At 37.6% G+C, this 18,062-nt stretch overlaps 1 long non-coding RNA gene across 16 annotated transcripts in view; it reads left to right on the top strand.

Moving 5' to 3' along the window:
* Window positions 1–10,191, top strand: part of LOC147917415 (uncharacterized) — a 225,669-nt gene extending 215,478 nt beyond the window's left edge. For all 16 annotated transcript variants that reach the window (XR_015549636.1, XR_015549628.1, XR_015549647.1 and 13 more), the window contains 2 exons: window positions 8,003–8,059; window positions 8,859–10,191. This is a non-coding gene — a long non-coding RNA (uncharacterized LOC147917415). The remainder of the gene's footprint in view (window positions 1–8,002; window positions 8,060–8,858) is intronic.
* The last annotated feature ends 7,871 nt before the right edge of the window (window positions 10,192–18,062 follow it).

The raw sequence follows: 18,062 nt of genomic DNA, 5'->3' as shown, positions 1-18,062 counted from the left end.
TAGGCAACATCTGTGACCTGTAACGTTTCTCATTTCCCTGAAGTTTGTCTCAGCATTGTATAAAATCAGGGATTGTACATTTACAGCCAGATTTCATTCAAGATTTTCCATTATTAGTAATAGATAGATGATGGGAGGGGGCTTAAACAGGGGGATTGAAATGGAAGTTCAGTTACTTTGGGGGAAGATCTTGGCTTTTCCTTACTCAGGGATAAGTTGGGAAACTTCTGCTCTCATCTCATCTGCTTTGACTTAAGAAACATTCTTCAGTCCTACACACCAAGTCATCAACACAGACTTATTGAGCTAAGGCCAAGCCCTTTAAATTAGAAGCAATAAGCAAGGAAGATGAAAAAGAAGAAAAAGAGTCTCAAATATTGTCCCAGTGCACCAGAAGGACTTTCTAACTCTATAATCATGGCTGCACTACTGTAATAATTTCCGCATATTATTATGTGTATGTATTACATGTACATATTAGGGACCTAGCATAGCATTTTCCATTCCACGTATTAAATCTGTTTCATCCTCAATAGAAAATAAGTACCCAGGGCAGGAACACCGTTTTCATCCCTGTGAATTCGTATTATTTTTATAGGAATACAAGAAGTCTGTTGAATGAACAATCAGAGCTCAAAAGAGAAGTAGTTTGCTAGGGAAGTTAGAAAGCCCTACTTGAAGGCTCTTTCATTTGCAGGCACTCTACTCCGACGAGAGGTGACAAGTTCTAACTAGAGATGGCAAAGCACGAGCAGGAAGAGAAGTTGGCAAAGGATGTTGTAGATGACATTGTAAGCTTCCTGTCCCACCTCCATCATTCTCTATAAACTTGCACAAAACCCTTGACGTAACTGCTCAGTTCTTTATTTACTACATAACCAGGGAACACAGTAATATATAAGATCATTTATATTTTGAGAATTCTTTGACTTTTATGAAGTACCCTATGAACAATTCATATATTTCTTGGAATAAGTGTAGTCTCTTTAGAAAGAAGTGTTTGTCTTCAGAACCCAAATCTAAGAAATTTAAATCATAGTGAGCAGATTGGAAACAATAGGGACATTGGAAATCCATTGACTTCCATTTTAATGTCTGACAATATTTAAAAAAATTTTCATTTCAGTGGTAGCACCTTGCTTTGGAATGGTATTAAAACCTTCACACCATATAATCACTTATGCTTGCTGCATTCTAATGAACATAAACAGTGATGTTTCTTTTAAGACATTCATCCCTAAAGAAACGTCCTTAGAAATAAGCCTCAATCTTTCAGATCCTTAAGACAACTGTCTCTCTGTGTCCTGGTAGACAATGAACTAGAGAGGGAGAAGAATACAGAGGGGAGAGAAAATGAGAAACCAATGTCATGTTCTTCAGTATGGTTTTTATTTTGTATCCTTGTCTCTGTTTGAAATAGTCTCCTTACTCTGGTCCTGAGCTGAATTATAGCGTCAACTCTATATTTAGACCACCTGGCTTTGAATCCTGACTTGCCATTTAATTTCAAGAGTAATCTTGAAAGTTATTTACCTCCCTGTGTGTCGGTTCCTTTGGCATAAAATGGGCATAATAATAGACCCATCTCATAAGGTTGTTGTGAGGAGTCAATGAGAAAATAATGCAAGGTTCTTAGAAGAGCACTTGGCACATAGTAGACATTTACTAAATGTTAGCTATTATAATTACCGTCATTGTTGTTAACTTGTGTTCTGGCCTGGTATTAGTGTATTAGGGCCAGAGCAACCCATCTGCTACCCAAATATGTCTTCAGAAATAAAATGGCTCAGAGTTACCATTCATCTTGTGCTGAATGGAAACCCCACTAAATCCTGCTAATTCCATTTAAACCATTTGCCACTTCCACTCCACACTTCTCATCTCCACTGTTCACGTGCTCAGTTCCAACCTTCATCATCACTTGTGCTATGGTATTAGTCTCTTATTTGGACCCAAAAGTCCTTATTTCTCTAATTCATCTCCCACATTGGCATCAAATATATCTTTTCAGGTTGCAAAACCGACACCTGCTTGAAATCTACTCTAACATATCTTAAGTGTTCAACCAAAACGTTCTTTTCTTCCTATTTCTATCTTCCTTCTGGTGATGCTACAGGCTGAAGAGTGAGCAAGCTCTCCAACATTAGTGACATTCAGATAGCTGCTGAATTAAATATGTCAGGGATTCCACAGCAGGGTGTTCACGTTGTGTTGGAGATTGAACTGGAACAACCAAGTTGCTTTCCAGCACTGGGGATTCTATAATTATATGGTACAGACATAGGCTGAGTCTAAGAGAATCATTTTTTTTGAGAGAGTCACAAGATTTAGATATATTTGTTAGATCCCATTTAGATGTCCCCCTAGTTCTAAAAATCCATGTTAATCCTTCTATTAGTGTATGGGATTTTTAAAAACAGACTTTAATGCCTATAGAAGTTTTCTTATTATGTTAAGTTTACAGTTTTATACTTGATGCTTTAGGAGAATATGATAATTTAGAAAGTTTTTTTCTTCTTTTTAATGTGATAAAGAGAAAAGAACAAAAGGGAATATTGCTTAATATTGGTGTTTTGATTATTTTGATGTTGTGAAGAAAAACCATAACTAAAGCACATGATACTTTCAAATTTTAGGTTTTACATTATTTACACGTGTTGTGAAATATCATTTGAGAAAGTTGAAACAAATAAATGTATTGTAGCATTGGCCACACGTCGAATTATTACAGTGATAATAGAACTCTTGACTTGCTTATATCTGGACTTGTATAGTTCCTTTGATATGCATATATTTTATTGTACGATTAAGGGATTTTTGCTATATTGTTCAGCCAGGGATTGCAATCAGACCCACCCCTCCACAGAGCAGGGAGAAAGGCTTGTCCCTCGGATCAGAAATGAGAAAGGAATTGGAGGGCACCCCTTTGCGTTGAGTTAGAATCCTTCTTGAACTGTGGAGGCATCACAGTGATGGAGAGGTTGCTGGGTCCTAGAAGTATCCTCCATGTAAGGAGCCTGGGGTCTGGGGAGAAGGACATACAGTGTGGAGCTTGTGCCTCTGAACCAGCCCTTTGAGACTAAGATCTCGACACTCTCTCTTCTCTGAGTCAGCAGTGTGGAAGTGACCAGGCTTTGGAGCAAGGTAGCTAAAGCAGAATTTCACAACAGCTTACATTTCTCTAAGCTGAGCTGTTTTATTTCTTTGACTGACTTTTGATTATTTCCCCCTTTCTTCCTCAGCATCTCTTAGGGGCTGAATTGTGCTCTCCTCCCTCCAAATTCCTAGGTCAAGCCCTAACCCCCAGTACCTCAGAGTGTGACTGTATTTGGAGATGGGGCTTTAAAAAGGTGATTGAGTTAAATGAGGCCATTAGAGTGGGATCTAATTAATCTAACTGGTGTCCTTTATAAGAAGAGGAAATTTGGACACACAAAGGGACACCAGGGACCCAGGGCTGTATGCACACAGATGAAAAGACCATGTGAGGACACAGAGTGCAAGTGGCCATCTGCGAGCCAGGGAGACAGACCTCAGAAGAAACCCAAGCTGTCGACACCTTGATCTTGCACTTCTAACCTCCAGAACTGTGAGAAATAAATTTTTGTTTAAGCTACCGGGTCTGTGGTACTCTGTGGTGGCAGCCCTAGCACTAATACAGCGTCTAATAAAGCATCTCTTCGAGGCATCACCGGGTTCGTCAGTGCTGAGGGGAACCCAGCGAGGGATTTTCACCCCCTCTCAGGAAAGGCTTTACTGTAGCAGTGGGACAACGCCAGGCACAGTAATCAACAGGGGAGAATTCCGAGGGGCAGGTAAAATGTATGCCCTGTGCGTCTTGTTGCTTTTGCTCGCTAGACATGGGGGTTCTATTTTATTTTTTAATAAAGAAGGCAATTCCCCTCTAATTAGCACTTGTAAACTGAGCTGTGAAAGAAGGGAAGGTGGAAGATGAAAGTGAACTGTATCAACCAAGTCATTCTCCCCTTGTGTAGTTTTAAAAACAGCTGTTTAAAATCTATGTGTGATGTTTTTTAAAAAAAGCAAAACTGCTTTTGAATTTTGGGAAAATGGTTCCTTACCAACTGTTATATTTCTGAGAAGTCAGCTTTTCCTACAGCAGATATTTTTAGAAACCAGGAGCTGAAACAAAGCAATGGTTCTGATAACAGCGGAGACCTACATAGATAATAATATAATGCAGACACCTGTCCCTCTTGGCTAAAACTGTAAGGTAAATTATACTAAGTATTAATATCCTCAGAATCGGGGAAGAGTTTAAAAGGAAAGGAACTGTGTTTTTATTTTGTGCTCAAAAAAGTATTACATGTGACAACTCTATACCACGTACAGTTATTAGAAGATAGTTTTATAGTATCTTTATTTTATTATATATTTACTTATGGCTTCTGTGTGTTCTAATATAATTCTCCTTGATCCTCTGAATTATTAGCTCTCTGAATTATTATTATAGACTGAATTATTAAACAAAAAAGTTTAAAACATTTGTTTTTATACAAAACTTGATTTTCAAATTTTCCAATAGTTCGGTTTTCGTGCTTGTGCCAAAGAAAAAAAAGAAACTATGAAGAAAAATCGCATATCTTTTGTGATATATTACTCCCAACCCCCCCCCCATAAATTGGGAAAAGGACCTCCAAGTTCTAGAAGGAAATATTTTTTCATGCCTTATGGAAAAAGTCTGTTATTGGCTTAGACTGGCTAAACATAGGTGGTTAATGTTGGCATTTCTATCCTAACTGCCTTTTGCACTGTATTAATTTTTTATTGCTGCTGTAACAAATTACCACAAACTTAGTGGCTTCAAATAACACAAATTTATTCTCTTACAGTTCTGGAGGTCAGAAATCTGAAATTGATATTATTGGGTTAAAATAAAAGTTTCTACCAGTCTGCATTCCTCTAGAGGCTCTAGGGGAGAATTTGTTTCCTTGCCTTTTCCAGCTTCCAGAGGCTACCTGCATTGCTTGGCTTGTGGGTCCTTCCTGCATCTTTAAAGCCAGCAGTGTAGCATCTTCAAATCTCTCTGTGTCTCTGACCTCTGCTTCTGTCATCACATCTCATTCTCTGACCGACTCTCTCCGCTTCCTCTTATAAGGACCCTTCTTATTACATTGGGCCCAATGGAGAATGTAGGATAATCTTCCCTCTTAGGATCCTTTATTTAATCACATATGAAAAGTCTTTTATGCCATTTAACATAAACTGTACATATTTACAGGTTCTGGGTATTAGGACGTGGATATCTTTGTGGGGCCATTATTCTGCCTACTACACCCACACAATATGAAGCCCTTCTGATTGTGGGATGGATCTATCAGGGTCCATAAAGAGTGGGTTAACTAACTACCTCTGGAATTTTAGTGCTCAGCGTTATGGAGTATGTTTATGCAATTCTAGTCAGATTTAATGGTATCTCTAATCTAGCATAGAACTGCTGTTGATGTGAATACCAGGCCTGATTCAAGGTGAGAGTTGTCAGAGGAAAAACAGGCCCACAACCCAGTTAAGAGTTATCTGGAACTCTCAGGGCCAGCTGTGTTTCAGATTTTTGAAAGATAATGTGGTTTATAACTGTGTATTACATAGTATTCCCAGTGGGGTCTATAACAAGATTAGTTACTACTTCTGCAGTAAAACATGAATATTCATACTAAGTGAGGTAAAGACCATAAATAGTCTTATATCAGTTCATGTCAGGTTTTGCCACCTCTTGAGATGCAAAAAACTTCAGTTTCTGGAGGCTTTTTGATTTTGGAATTGTGCACAGTGTCATTGTATAGGGAAGACCAAGAGCCAGAAAACATACACGTACACACACAGGTACGTTTGCACACATACACACGAAAGACTTTTAATATCATTGGCTGTCAAGTGAGGATCGGGTTGAAAATTGTGCATGGAAGAGAACGAGAAAAGAGACAGGGTCAATTACAAGAGAAAGTCAAGTAGATATTCTGTCACAGATTCAACCGCTTTTCCCTCTTGAACAAAAGAAGCTGTTCTTGTATAGACAGAGAAAACAAAGATGACTGAACTATTAGAACTTTTCCTTGGAGCAGATCTCTCTCGGTTATGCCAACACATATCTGGTAAGGACTTTATCCGGGGGAGGAGAGACTTTTCTAGACTACGGAAACCAGCTCCTCCATGTGTTATCAGAGCTCTGGGAGGGGGAAAGGGAAATCCATCAGTATGTTTTAGGGAGGCTCAAGTCCCAGTGTGGGGGAGCACAACAGAGTCCCTGGTGATGTTACCGTCAGCAGAGAGAAAGACTGGACCTAGTCCTGACTAGGCTAGTGGTCTAGTCGTGACTCTGAGTCTGGAATTAGGATGAAGGAGAGTAGGTGGCCTTAAGTGTGTGAGGTGATGGGTGCTAAAAACCTAGTCTGACTCAGTCCTCTAAATGTTGCTTTGAGCCTAGGAAGTGGCAGAGTGTGTGAATTGAAAGAACCGGTCTCTTGGGGCACAAGTATCCTAAGGTATGGAACACCCTCAACTGAGTTTAACATAGAAAAAGTACTCTTGGTATCCGTGAGGAAATCCAAGTCAAACAGTGGTAACAAACAGCCCCCAAGTCTCAAAGTAATAAAATAATGTTTGCCCCTTCTTCTCCCTATGTGTCTATCCACTCTCTGGCATTACCAGTCTTCTTGGAAGAGACAAGGAGAGCTCTGAGGGTGTCCCACTGGCAATGAAATGCTCTTCCCTAGGAGTGATACGTGGCACTTCTGATCCCAACCCACTGACCCAAACTAGCCATATGGTTTCCCCAAACAACAAGGGGGCCAGGAAATACAATCCTACCACATACTCAGAAGGCGGCAGAACCAGAAATATTTGGCAAACTGTGCTAATGACTATAACCTTCTTCTTTGAAAAACTGATGTATCTAGAAATATTCTTTGTATCAGCAAGAATAGAAGACTTAGGCTCAATTTTTAGGTCACATTTCAGATTTGAGTTAGTTTTACCAGCAAGAGTAGTGCCATCTCTCCACAACCTCTGCTTCTGTGGGAGAAAGACCCACCCCTGCTGCTTCTCCCTGAACCTTCCCTCACAGTGGCTCAGTTCCATGGTACCATTTCTTCACCAAACCAGCAGTCTGCAAACAGAAACTTATTCTGACTCCTATCTGGGGCAACTTCACACAGGGTGGCATTATCCAGAAATCAAGAGTTTTTACCCCAAGGGTCAAAGTTTTGAAGGAGAGTCTTTTCCATTGACTAGGGGAAGTAGAACCTGATTGCCTTCACTTCTGAAGTCGAGTGTTGAGCCATAACCCAAAACCCAAGCTTCTGCTTAGCAGCCATTCCCCTCCAATGCATGCAGGGCATTAGACTGTTTCCTTTCTCCATGGCCAGCCCATCTCTTCCTTATCTCCCGCACTACCACACACCCTCACACTCTGGTAAGTTTATGGTACATGGGATGTACAAAGGAGAGAGAGTTGGGTCTTATAGTTACATGGATACTGGAGACTTGCACCAAGGGATATGAATGGGACCCCTCTTTTGCACCTCAAACTGTGAAATCATGCAATCAGCAGTTCAGACAAACATCCCCTCTTCTCCTTTACAAATAAGCATCGACATTTGCTTGACTGTCTCTAGTGGTATTAGAATTGCTCATATTTTGTTCTTCCTTTTAGCTGCTGAATATGGATGCCATGAAATTGGCTTGTAACAAGCAATAGCAAAATGTAAAGGATTGTTGCTTGCAAATGTATTAACTTAAAACAGTCTATTGCACATGCAAGGAAATATTATATTTATGAGCTGTGCAGTGTTCCAAGTTTATTTAACAGTAAGAATCTGTGCGGTTGGAGTCAAATGTTAAGTGGTTAAATAAAGTATGCATTACTGGCTCACCATATCCAATTGGTATTGATTAATGCCCTGCTACTGAATACGTTCCTCTTACAGATGTTCAAAAAATATCTTCTTTTCTGTTATCGCTGTCCTTGTATTATCATCTGCAGGTGAGAAATTCTTCTCTTTCTGCGGTGCAATTGTGTAAAGTGCTTCGTCTCACTCTGGTAAGACAAATGAGGACTTTTTAAGAGATGATTGTTGTAAATGCCACATTACACTGTCTGCTGTTTCCGTGATTTTGGCATTAAGTAGGATGAATAAATAACTTATTTTTTGGTCACTCATTCCTCTTGCCACTAGTCATCTGGCATGCCACATTTTCAATTTACTGAATTTTGTTCTACAAATATATTTGTGTTCCAGTAATTATTTAATATCTGAGCAGGAATACTAATGGCCAGGTGGTCGGGAGCCTTGGAGTTGAGTTCCAGTTCTGTGACTATGTATTTGTAACACTTGGTGTCAGTGAGTCTCTGTGAGCCCTGTTTTTACCTATAAAATCAATACCTTAAATAATTCTAAGGTTCACTTTATTTTCAAATGATTTGATTTGATATTTCATCATTAATTAAAGATACTGGGAGGTTACAGGGTACTGTAATTATTTGGAATCTGACTGTTAGTCACTCAAAAGTTTTATTTTTTGTAAATGTAATTGAGATTGATATTTCGTTTATATACATTTTATGATAATTGTATTTATAGATTCATATGTACAATATAACATAGTATGTAATACATAATTGGTAATATGTAATAGATTTATATGTATATTTATATATAATTATATTTTTGTTTATATTTTTTACATATAAGTGTACTTTTTCCTTCTCCACTGTATATACTGACACATAAAAACCTGAATTAATAATTCGTCGAATTAGTAATAAGGACAAACTGAAGAGAGGTGTAATCATTCACTGTGGAAAAAATATTTTTTAATTTAAATGTATTTCTTGACAGGCACTGCATTGTTTGCCCACAAGTCATTAGCTCTTTAACATAGAAGCTTAACGGGAGGAGGAGCCCCCAAGAAGATTTAACTTTGAAGTGTTGGGAGTCGTTCCTCAATGAGTCTAACTAGATTTGAAGGAGAGGATGAAGATTTATAGCTCTCGCTTCAATCACTTAAAGGATTATTTCGCAGAAGAAGTTTATTTGGTGTGGCTCTAGAGGAGAAAAAGGGACCAATTACTGTTCGTTCTTTTTTCCAATAAATATTTATTACGCAACTTCTCTGTGTAGGGTACTGTGGCTGCACAACACCCTGCTTTCTAGAGTGTTCACTGTACTAGAAAGTTGGTGAAAGGTGATTCTCATTAGAATGTGAAGAAGACTGGTAATTTTTGCTCCTGATGGGCCTGTGAACTCCCCATCACCGGCAGTATTTTGGAAGAGAATGGATGAATGATGTGGAGAATGGTGTGGAGAATGATGTGGAGAATGAATGGAGAATGGAGAATGGATGTGTTATAGGAGGGAATTCTTGCCTCATGAAGGAGAAGCGACTAGTGAATGATTGAGTCATCTGATCTGATTCTGTGAAGCTCCTTTGGGAGTACATGTGGTTTGATTTGATTTGATTTATCATTTAAAGAATGCCATTTCACTGAATACTTCAGGTAGACATTTGTGGCAATAAGGTGAAGTAAACTAACATAGCTTCCTTTTTCTTTGAATTAATCCTAAAAAAAAAAATCACAATTGACTTGTGAAAAAAGGTAAAAGCAATCACAATTGTGGAAATGATATAGGCCTGTTTGACCTGTAGTGAGGGGTTCTCTAATTACAACATTAATTAAGAATATGAGAATAAGGAGACTAATAACAACAACAACTAGAGTTTTTCTAAGTAGTTTAAATGCTTTTTATGCTTTAATAAAATGTCCAAATGTCCTATGTCTGTTTTACATTACTTTTGAAATGTTGAACCAGAAGCATGCTCTATGGGAGAGGATGCACCCCAGACATGTTTTTTCATTAATAAAATGAAAATATTTATTTTGTTATTTAGATACTTAATATTTATATGACTATAGCTATTATAAAATTCTGCTCAAATATAGTATTAATACAAAGGCTGCATTTATCCTTTCTGATCCTCATCTGAACCTCATCCCCAGGTATCCATCAAACTGTGGGGATACCCACCCCATTACATTGTCATAAGGAGTAAATTACATGGTAGTTAATTAGTGCACACTTCTAGACAAAAATGATTTTTGACTTTAAATAGTAATTTTAAAAATTATTTTGTAAATAGCATTTTAATATTACATCAACTCAAGTAGCCAATTTAAGCCTACTGTTTATAAAAATTCTTTGGAACACATTTCCATTGATATTTAGAGTTTAGTTATGCCTTTTTGATTGTAGCTTCCTACCAGAATATTCTATCTTCCAGACAAAAATCCACTAATAACATTTATGGTACCTCCATGAAAGGAGGCTATTCATTATAGGTGAGAAATAATGTATGAGTCTGGGTGAACAATGGAGAAATCTTTCAGTTTCGTAACAACTGATGGCGGAATCTGAGGCGGGGAGGGGTGGTGGTGAAGAGCTTAGATTCTGGAGTAAAGCAAACAGCTTTGAATCGAAGCTCTGCCATTTATAAATAATGGTGGGTATGTTACTTAATTTCTCAAGTCTCTTTCCTCATTTGTAAAGTGGCAAAATAACAACTTCTTCATAGTTTTCTGCAGGAATCAAATGAGATAATGCTTGTAACTTGCTCGACACACAATGTCATTGCAAATAACAGTAATAGTATTCCACAACCATAGCTATAAATATTATGGAGTTGGATTGAATCTCAGCTCCAAAATTCAGAGGTGCAAGAAATATTATTTCGTGTTTCTAAAAAAAACCCTGAAGTCTGACTACAGCCCCCTTTCCGCTAGGGTGGAAGATCTCCTACTCTTGATTTTCACTCCTTGCTCACTGGATTCTAAAGGGCATCAGCTGTGCCAAGGCTGTGGGAAGACATTTCTTGATCATAAGCTCCCACATCCACCCAGGTTACTAGCTTACTTTGGCCCTTTGGGTTCAATCACTATTTCTGCAAGTTATGTGCGGATCCTGGGACACAGGACCGGTGAATGTGTCTGGGATTCTGTCTGCCTACGATTCACGTAGCCATTCCCTCTCTTGGATCTGGCCTTGAACCCTCCCTTGGCTGTATCAGCAAAGACTCCTTTGGTGGACCCATGGCCTTCTCTGTCTGTATCTCCTCTCCTCCTACATTCTCTTATGAGCACTAGGCATTTTTCTTCTTCCAGTCAAGTAGGGATGGGAATGTCTCTCCTATGTTTGTTTTGTACAAAGAAAATATATTCCTGCATTCCAGATATATCTGCATTCCACATTTTTGAATTATCTAAATTCCCCTAAGAGTTTAATGATTTTGGAAAATAAAATATAGAAAAAGTGTCAAGCAGTTTTCATTTCTCCATACTTCTTTTGAAGTCAAGAATGAAGAAAATATACTGGGAGAAAATAGTGTTGGTTGATTATCAAAAATTTTGACTTTAAACTTGCCAACTTGATATTTGTTGGCATTAATATGCATCCATTCAGAATTCCATTTTGCCACATACTCAACAAATCCCAGGTCTTTTATTTACTCAGGACTCTGCTAATTGTTGTGGGAGGAGTTGCAAAAGGAGGTGGTTCTGCTACTGAAGTACTTACAGACTTCGGGGGAAATAAAATGTATACACACAGGAAAAAATTTGACATGGGAAAACATGAGTTAAAAATTATAAATTGCAAAAGGGGTGCTGTCCCAGGGATTTCCTAATAGAAGGGGGGGGTGGTCTATATGGTTTGACAAAAGTTTCCTGGAGATTCTGTTCTGACATTCTTTATTTTAGAATCCCTGCGTAGAAGGCTAAGTTGGATTTCACCAATTACTAGTAAATAGTTGACAGTTTGTAAAAATAAGGACTATTTGGAGATATTGAGAGCTTCAAGCAAAATGATTAAAAAGTAATAATTTAGCTAGAATCACCTGGCACTATGGCTCACGCAGGATCTAACGGAAGAGGAAGACACTGGGCTTAGGGAGAAACAAATTGCAGACAATTACAAATGTGAAGTGATGAAGGGCAGATTTGGGGGGTAAGTGGTAACCAAGACTAAGGAGAAGAAACCTAAGGGCTAATCTTCAGAACCAGTGTTTTTATAGACCTTATTGTGTGGTAGACACTGTTCTGAGCACTTCTCTCGTATTCACTCATTGAATCCTCAAACCACTCTCTGAGGTAGACGATCTTACCTTCATTTTATAGATGAGGAAACTGAAATACACAGTAAGTCGCCCCAGTTACGTGGGTGCGAGCAGCGGGGTTTGAATTTGAACCTGGGTATTGTGGCCCCATGGCGTATGCTTTTACCAACTACTTCTCAAGCGATTCTAGGCTAACTAAAAAGAACCCAGAACAAATTAGATCTAAGTGGTAAACAAGCAGAAATCAAGGCTGGCTGCCTGGTTTTAATCATGGATGAATAAAAGAACTATTGCAATAATGATACAAAAAAGTGAAATGGAAGGCAGGCTGTTTCCTTATTAGGTTATCTGATAGACTATGTAAAGATGCATATATTTTTGTTTTGTGTAATTGAATTTGCATACAGATTTGGTAAAGCCCCAGTTGTTTAGGGATTTCTTCTCTCTCTCACATCCCCTTCCAGCCCCTTGAAATATAGTCTATAATGTCTTCATGAGAAAGAGAAGTTTTCCTATAATCCAGCGGGGGGTGGGTATCTTAGAAAACGGAGTGTAATTTTCTTGCCTTAGTATCTTTGTGTTGATTCGTAGCATTTAATTTTGTCATTCTCATGCAATGATTTTTTTGGCTCCTCCTCTAACCATTTTGTTGATGAGGTATTAATTTAGAAATGAATTATATTCAGAAAGGTTTCCACGAATTAATTGGCGGGGAGTCCTCCACCCATGCGTTTCAAGGTTGTGAGTTTTGAGGTGAATGTGTTTTGGCTCAATCCTTTGATTCTCTTTTGTTGCTACCATTTTGCTGAACTTTAGGTGATTGATGGCAGTATTTAGAGTTTCCTATGATGACACTCTAATAATAGCTGAGTTTTGAATTACTTTAATGAAAAAGATTCATTGAGTTCCTGAAATTGGTTATTTTGATGTGTAGGATAATAGGTGCATGTTCAGTGAGATCTACTTGTGGCTGAATTTCCTTTGCTAAAGTGAACTATTTTTGATACTCTCTTGAAATCGATACCACTTTGAAATGTCATTTGGGTGGCAACAGACCATTTTAAAAAGTGCATCATTCAGTGTGCTTTTAATTGCTTAATAGTGATACAAAAATACACAGTGCTTCGTTTAGTATTGACAAAAAAAACTGCTGTGCAATTCTCCAGGAGGTCGCAGCTCGCAATTAGAAGTGCTGTAATATGTGAGTGTGTGAACTGAGTGCAAAGTGCTTTTGATACCTTAATCTTTCACAGAACAGGGTTTTGTAGCTTAATTCTTTTTTAAATTTAAGCTATGAATTAGCAAATTTGGTGAAAAGGTTGTGAGACTCTAAGCACAACGAAGGCAGAGGCAATGTTTGTCCTGTGAATTCCTGTGTTTCTAGAGCTTAGTTCCTGCGACTAACAGAGTTGAATGTTCAATAAATGGGAAAGATATATTGCAAATGAATTCGGAGAAGACTTGTGAATTAAACAAGGAGTCATAAATGAGCCAAAGGCAGACAATCAGCTTTTATAAGTTACAGAATCTCACTCATTAAATCTGGCCTTTAAATTGTGAATTTTCTTAGTTTACCTTTTAGGATATGCTACACAGAATGTCAGGTTTTAAGAGATCATACTTTTTGCCACAGGGTGGCATCATTGTAGTTATGATGGAGTTTTTAACTCCAAGCTGAAAGAATTTGTTTTTGACACATACTGCTAAATGTTCATCTTTTGATTAAACGTTCATAAAGCATTATGCAATTGGCCTATAAAGGCATGACAAACATTAAATATACATTTTTTTGTGAAAATTTAAGAATCATCCTAAATCTAAGAATAATTCCTTCATTTGTAATGATTTCTCATTTTTCTGTACCATAAAGCTTCTCCAATCAAGTGCAAACAATTAGATAAAAATAAAGCTAGATTAATAATGAGATAGTTCGAGTAAACTGGGAAAGGCAAGTTGATGCAATATTGTAAAATTTGAAGAAGACATTTTATTTCTCATAACTATTAGAGGTTTGCTGTCTTAAGCTGTTTCCTCTGAGCTACTCAGATTCTCATACTTGAGATGAAATTATGTACTTTACCTTTGGAATGACATTTTCTGCATGTTTCTCTCATGTTTACTTTTGTCCATAGTCATTATGGTATTTAGACTGAAATTGCCTTGGTCCCATTGGATTGCTCCACCTTCTCTAGCATGATTCTCTCGTGTTAGACCCTTGCTTGAATTTGGAAGACAAGAAACTGGTTATTTTCATCCAATATCTATTCCCTCCTGTTTTCTTGCTTTGAGCGCAAAGTTAATTAGAACACTGCCTTACTGTTTAATACAGAAAAAAACTATTATTTAAAATGTGAATTAGATGGACATTTCTTAGGAAAAGCATAAAATGTCTTCTTTCTGCATGATGTGTCTCCTTTTGATAAAGGATTATGCGTTCTGGCTCTTTCTTTGGTTAATATATTTATATATTTAAAATTGTCTGTCAGTGAAGAAGAGCAGAATTTTAAAAAAAAGCTCTATTGACATTAAATCACAGATATTGGACTGCCTACTCATGTTGTTGGGTCCAAAACATATCTATCTACGCTATTCTCCATCTTCCATGCCTTACTTATAAAATTCATTATTGTAATTCTTTATTTTATCTGATAGTAATTTATTTAGTTTCTGTTGAATACTTTTCAAGAGACTTTTGTATAATGGAAATGTAATTAATCTTCCATTTTCCTCTTGTCTATATTTATAATATATTACAGGACATTAAATACTTAGAAACCACTAGCTCTTGAGAGTGTATATTTCAGATTTTCAGCTCAATTTTTCGTAAAGCATTTGTATTTTATCCAGAAAGTAAGTAGGAGAGGTAAACACGTTAATTACGAAGACATGAGGATTCTTAGGCTGTGACTTCAGGAGACCTAACCGGATTATGGTACCATTGCTTTTCCTAGGGTAGCTCTGAAAAATCTTTTAGCCCTTGTAGAAACAGTATGTGACTTTATAGAAGGCCACAGAACATACGTTGTTGTGTAGATACAAAAGGAAGCTGGGAATAGAATATGAATTCTGCAGTAAGGGGAAAAATAAAACTCTTAGCTGTTTGCCTCAGCAATTTGCTAGAGGCCAAATGTGTTTCATATTATCTTTATCCTCGCAAAGTTCACAAAGGCTAGTTGGTCAGACTTTGAAATTGTCAAGTTGATGTTCAAAGTACAAGCGTGTGGCCTCGAGTCCAGAGTTCCATGCCCAACTTCACTGTTGTTCACAAGTTGATTAAACACATATAGTCCCATGCTTAAATATGAATTCAAAGGATATATTCTTCTTGTGAGCCATTGAAACTGAACTTGGAGTTTGGGTAATACTGCATTTAGTGTCAGATTGTGTCATAAATAAGCGTTAACTATCTCATTAGAGTCTTATCACCAAGGAGAATTCAGAATCATAACAATGTGGCCATGTTCTCTGGATAGATCAAGGAAATTCCTGTAGTTATTGAGTTACAATGATTACTCCAATAAAGAGTTGTAAAAAATAAATTCTCTGATTTCTGTCTGTAGAACAATCACACTCTTTACTGAAAATACTTGTACCCATTTTAATCCAATCACAGGAAGGAAGTAACAAGGGAAGTAAGCTGAGCATTATGATATTCTCCAAAATGTTTTGTTCTGCCATCAAGTAATGATGAGCCTACATGTTTCTTCCACTCTCTCCATTTCAGCAGTTACTTAAATTGCAGCTCAATACAACCCTAAACTTCACAATAACCTAACAAAATTCTCACAATATTTAAGAGCAGAGAAAATAAAAGGACAGGGGTACAGACAGGGGTACACTCTTCTTTCCCCTTCTATGTTCAGTCCTTTACTTTTCAGTGTCTATTCATGAAAATGAAGTTGTTTTATCTTGGCAGACAATGGGGTAACTCCAATGTGTCAGTTTAATCAACATTCTATTAAAATAAGTATATTTGGAGAAACTGGGTGGTTTATTATAAATGTTTTTCCCCATAGCGATGGAGCTTTTTTGAAAACACCTTAATGTGTTTTTGGATGTTTGGAGTGATGTCCAGAGGAAGCAGCACCAGAAAGGGCATGGGCTGATACGAGAAGACAGGCTGGTAGCCGGACACATGGAGAATCTACTCCGCTACAGATTAATAGAAAACTTAGTTATGATAACTATGTTACTAAAAGATATTTTTAAGTGAATTTCTAAGTGTCTTCAATACCTCACTATTGTTTATATATTTATTATTACTCTTTCTTTGGTGATGGCTTTGTGCTCTCTGTTATTTTTACTTGAAGAGCTTTAAAAAACAAGAGTGTGAAGAAATTAATGTAAAGAATTGGCAAAGAGATCTGCTGTCTTCCAGGGGCCGTAGCGTGGAGCAACAGGTGACAATAAAGGAGATAAGTCTGAAATACCAGTTCAGCAGTAGACAGGCAATGCTGGGAACGACGTGAAATAAGCCAGCAGATGGGAACGGATAACAAATATTTGACAATCTGTTGGCTCAGGGTTTTATTTTCATCTTCTTTTTAGTATAAGAACCCCAATAAAGGCTTGTCATTCTCTATCCAGAGGCTTTTGGAATCTGAGTTGACGTCTATAATGACATCTACCTTAACCTGGTGTTGCACATATGCTTCTTGCCAACTGATGAATCTTAAGTTTTCAGTTGCTAAAATACTCACTGGTACAGCCATTCACTTTCCCTAGGTGCTGTGGGACTGCTTCTACAGAGAGGAAGCCCCCATTTTGTGCTAAGGCAGCAGAAACCTTAGAAACCAGTTAGCCACAGTCATTCAATGTGCTCAGGTAATTCAGACAGACTAGAAGCCTCACTCTTTTGATCTTCTTTCTATATGCTTTGAGAAAAAAATTACAGATGATGAAAAGAAGGATGCTAAAGAAAATATTCCTCTTTGGTCAGTTCAATCAAGGGCAGTCCTAAAACAGAGCTAAAATAAAGAGGTGGCTCCCTCATCTAGGCAATTGCTCCTGAACAGCTGCTTGCAGTCAGCTTATGCAACCTTGGCACTGTGCTGTGCTTGTAATTGAAGTTCATCTTTATGAGATTTCAGCAGAGCCTGGTCAAAGAGGTTGGTCATTAAAGGCAGGAAGCACAGCAACTTTAGTAAATAGAGAAGAAAGCAATGCAGTTTTCTTTAGCAAGGTGTTAAGGAGAGAGCTTTTGAAATTTATCTTAATTTAGCCTTCGAAAGATATGACCTTGCTCCTACATCTTGCTGTAGAGCTGCCTTTTGACGTACTTGCTTTACATACTAGGGGAGAAGACTGTGTTACCTTAATTGAGTTTGTGTTCTATTGCTTTCTTGTAAATTCTATTTTAGTAGCTTTATAAATTGACCATAAAAACTCACACTAGACTGAAATTTCAGGGACCTAGGAGAAAACTGTTTCTTTTATTTAAAAAGACTTTTAGTTATAAGATTCAAGGTCACTTAAACATTAATTTTCTTATTAACGCTTAGAGTTTATTGTTTTTCCTCCTCAGAAATAATATTCTCCAACTTTCAATAAAAGAACACAGATCATTAGTTGGATAAATAGGGAATTTAGTGTTAAAATCACAAAAATCTGATTTTAGAGACCCTGGAGAGCAATAATGCCTTGAGAAGCGGAGGAGTTCAGCAATCTGCCTGGAGGTTGGGGGTTTTCATGGGCCAGATGATAGATTTGAGCACAGTTCTAGTTCAGAGGGCTTTAAGTGAAAATTCTGGAAGTTGCTCAGCTGGGAACCAGATGGTATGACGAAAAGAGGGAATCATATCAACCCAGGTGGGTTCCCTTTCTTTAGCTCTTTGAATATCTCCATTCACCATTGTTGTTTTTTTTTTTTTGCCACTGTCCCAGGGCATGAGGCTAGCGTGTGCATTGCCTCATTGCACCCATTCCGCCAAGTTCTA

This window comes from Ceratotherium simum, chromosome 3 (genome assembly GCF_057802395.1).
Source record: "Ceratotherium simum simum isolate JZ-2026a chromosome 3, ASM5780239v1, whole genome shotgun sequence".
Lineage (NCBI taxonomy): Eukaryota > Metazoa > Chordata > Mammalia > Perissodactyla > Rhinocerotidae > Ceratotherium > Ceratotherium simum.
The sequence above is the reverse complement of the archived record's forward strand: the minus strand, read 5'-3'. Positions and strand labels throughout refer to the sequence as shown.